The sequence below is a fragment of the Otolemur garnettii genome, unplaced genomic scaffold (genome assembly GCF_000181295.1).
Source record: "Otolemur garnettii isolate 467f Iridium unplaced genomic scaffold, OtoGar3 scaffold00057, whole genome shotgun sequence".
NCBI lineage: Eukaryota > Metazoa > Chordata > Mammalia > Primates > Galagidae > Otolemur > Otolemur garnettii.
In genome coordinates this window covers 10,951,785-10,955,631 of record NW_003852452.1, presented here as the reverse complement: position 1 = coordinate 10,955,631, position 3,847 = coordinate 10,951,785, and the positions used below count along the sequence as shown (strand labels likewise).

At 42.2% G+C, this 3,847-nt stretch overlaps 1 protein-coding gene and 1 pseudogene across 7 annotated transcripts in view; both read right to left on the bottom strand.

The window, feature by feature from the left end:
• The window catches only part of LOC105887239, a 3,467-nt pseudogene extending 989 nt beyond the window's left edge, over positions 1-2,478 (bottom strand). The window contains exon 1 of the transcript XR_002774045.1: positions 913-2,478. The product of XR_002774045.1 is annotated as a serine/threonine-protein phosphatase 2A 56 kDa regulatory subunit gamma isoform pseudogene (transcript). The remainder of the gene's footprint in view (positions 1-912) is intronic.
• FGD4 (FYVE, RhoGEF and PH domain containing 4) overlaps positions 1-3,847 on the bottom strand; it is a 132,106-nt gene that overhangs the window by 81,091 nt on the left and 47,168 nt on the right. The window lies entirely within an intron of this gene.

The following is a 3,847-nucleotide window of genomic DNA, read 5'->3' as shown; positions in this document are numbered from 1 at the left end:
TTCACGAATGCCTCTTTCATATCATAAAGCTGCATTCTCTCTTTGGCTATCCATTCCAAAGCAAAGTCCACTCAGTTCTCTGATTCTTCCAGCCTGACCTCTTGTCACAGGGTCTATGACTTCAGACCACATCTTTAAGGTCCTCCATATGGCCCTGGTTATACACACACCACCTCCTTCATCCACACATTTCTCTACCTGCACCAAGTCTCTAGCCCAGAAGATCTAGAACTTGATGGACTCCACGTCCTGGGACAAGAGAATCTCTTGGATTTAAGAAGGCAGAAGTAGTTTTCTAGGGAAGATTATCTTTTGGGGTACAAATTGTCCAGAAGGATAAGCATAATTTAAGTAAAACAAAAACAGACCCCATATACTGGAGGTGGTGGGTTCAAACCCAGCGCTGGCCAAAAAGCAAAAAACAAAACAAAAAAACTATAAACAAAAACAAAAGCAACTTTACTTTGAAATAATGTTAGATTTAGAGAGGAGCTGTACTCAGATTGCCCTAATGTTAGCATCTTTTTCTTTGAGACAGAGTCTCAAGCTGTCGCCCTGGGTAGGGTCCCATGGCATCATAGCTCACAGCAATCTCAAACTCCTGGGCTTAAGCGATTCTCTTGCTTCAGCCTCCCAAGTAGCTGGGACTATAGGCATCTGCCACAACGCTCAGTCATTTTTTGGTTGCAGTTATCATTTTTGTCTTAACTGGCCAGGGCCGGGTTCAAACCAGCCAGCACCCTACCCACTGAGCTATGGATGCCATGATATATATATATATATTTATTTATTTTTATAAAGTTGAAAAGTATTTTTTATTGTAGACATTTTTATATACAATGTTAATGAAACTGATGTCCCCTTTCCATGATGAAGACATATTCCTATCTTAGAAAAACATTCAAGTAACACCCTGGACGTTTTCATGTTACTCTCTTTTTTAGTGCCTCGGGGATTGGCTTTGGCTAGATTTTCTATTTTAACTCATGCTTCTTCTTGTTCTTTCATTTTTAGCTTCTCTTTCAGTTTTTTGGCTTTAAACTGTTGAGTGTAGTCATGGAAAAGTTTCTGGTTCATCTCCATGAAGAGTTTCAGGGTGTTGTGTATCAAGCCATGTATCGTCTTATTCCAATGGGTCTTTCGAGTTTTGGTACAAAGATGGGAACATGATGGGCAGAATCTTGGCGGCGTTGTCGCTGATCAAGCTCGTGATGTATTCATTACTCCAGTAATGCAGTGCCCGTTCTGCCACCTGAAAGACAGAAGCTCATGGCTGCTGCTGAAGTGTGGACTGGAGACACACTTGGCTCAGTGCCGGAAAAGAGGTTCCACGATCTTCACGAATTCCGATGGCTCGATTACATCTAAAATCTCTTCCAATGCATTTAAGAACATGACTTCTTTTGGACTGTGAGTCTTTGGCCAGTATTTGAGAAGTGCCATCACCACTGGTTCAGTGAGGATGCTGTCCTTTTTTAAAACCTGCACTACATGGTATGCCAGCTGGGGATGGTAGACACTCGGCGATAGCACTTTGTGCAAAGGTAGTAACACCTTCAACAAGAAAATCTTGTGCTCTTCTTTTAGCGGTAAAGCAAATCCATTAATTATATGTCCCAATATTTCCAGTAATTCTGCTACGCCATTGTGATGCTCTTTTTCATAAATAAACCTATAAAATATGTTATTTATCTGTTTTCTGATGTAAGCTCTCAAGCCTAAGAATTTCCCATAGATTCTGCGAAGGGTGGTATTAAGAAAATCTCTCTCCCGAGGATCTTCACTGTCAAAGAGCTCTAAAAGCTGCAATACAAACTTCTGGTCAATATATTTCTTTGCTATCTTAGGTTGGAAATCTGGAGACTCTAAAAATCTTAAGAAAAATTCATAAACCAGCTGTAGATGAGGCCCGGCTGCTTCTAACGTTGGTTGGTCTTCCTCTGGGTCAAAGTCTGCTCCCGTAGGATTGGAGGAAGGTGGTAATGTCTGAAAGATGTGAACTGCAAACATAGGTCCCACTTCTGGGTAAACAGGCTCTGTGAGCACATTCTCGTCGCAGGTGATATATTCCACCGTCTCACTTAACGCTCGTTCACTTCAGCTCGTTCTACTTCCTTCCACTTCAGGTCACTTAGTGGATGGGAAACAAAGACAAAGAGGACACAACTGTGACCTAACTTCTGGATTTTAAAAACGTCTCTTCATCAGCAAGAGGAACGTCTTTTAAAGATGGTAGTTTTTGAAGTTCTCTATTACTGCTTGCGCTAAACCTTGAGGAATTTTGCCATTTGTCTTTCTTTGCTAAGGGCTGAGAGATTGGTACTTTTATTTCAGAAGGTACTGTAGACGGGACAGCGGCAAGGCTGTTTTTCTTGCTGGAAATCTGCTCGGGTTCTCCTGCGTCTTGCTGTCCTTCTTTTGAACTTTTCCCACTTTTCCTGCTTTAGGTGGTTCTTTCTCCTTGTTTTTACTCGGCATGGCTAGTGCTGGCCACCACTGGCCCCTGCAGCAGCAGCAGCAGCAGCAGCGCCCCTGCCCCGGCTATTGCACCACCCCCCTCCCCGGCCACTGCTGCAGCCTGGGGACTGAGTCCTTCGCTCCCTCTCAATTCCCCTTTTCCAGGCTCCCAGAGGCTGCAGCAGCCGCAGTGGTGGTGGCATCAGAACCATGATATATTTATTAAACCATTGGTACAATACTAAACTACAGGCTTTACTCCATTTCACCCATTTTTCCACTAACATCCTTTTTCATTTAATCCAGGATATCAAGTCGCAATTAGTTATCACGGCATTCGTTATGCTAATCTATGAGAGTTACTTGGAATTTACTTGGCTTATATGATTTTGGAACTTTTGAAGAATACTGGCCAAGTACTCTGTATAATATCCCTCAAATTGGGTTTCTCCATAATGTTCTTATTACTAGACTGGGGTTAAGGGTTTGGGAGAATATCACAGAGTCAATATGCCCATCTCATGTCATTGTATCACTGAGTGATAGCAACATGATTATTATGTGATGGTAACCCTGATCATGTGGTAAGGAGATGTCTGCCACGTTTCTACACGATAAAATACTTTTTCTGTTTTTGTTTTTTTTGAGACAGAATCTCACTTTGTTGCTCTTGGTAGAGTGCCATGGCTTCATAGTTCATAGCAACCTCAAGGGCTTGGGCTCTTGCCTCAGCTTCCCAAGCAGCTGAGACTACAGGTAACCACCACAATGCCTGGCTAGTTTTACAGACAGGGGTCTCACTCTTGCTCAGGCTGGTTTTGAACTCCTAAGCTCAGGTGATCCACCTGCCTCAGCCTCCCACAGTGCTAGGATTACAGGCACGAGCCACTGTGTTCTGCCTGTAATAGTTATTATAAGACATTGTGCAATAGCCTTTTTCTAACATAACTTCAGAAACTCCCCTATTCATCCCATGGATTGCAAATTATATCTCCCAGGTACTAGCTAAACTACCTAGATTATGAAATCAACTGTGGGTTTTTATTTTTTTGAGATAGAGTCTTACTTTATCATCCTCAGTAGAGTGCCGTGGTGTCACATAGCTCACAGCAACCTCCAACTCCTGGGCTTAAGGGATTCTCTTGTCTCAGCCTCCCAAGTAGCTGGGACTACAGGTGCCTGCCACAACACTCAGCTATTTAACTGCATTTTTTTTTTTTAATGGGAATAAATTCATAGCCAGGAACCTTCAGAGCATTATGTCAAACAGTTCTCTCAAATTCTAGAGTTGAATAATACAACTTCCAAATAAATAAAAACCACACCACAAGAGATCTCAGAAAAGAAAATCTGATGGAGATTTTAAGAAAGTTTCTTGGACCTAGGAATT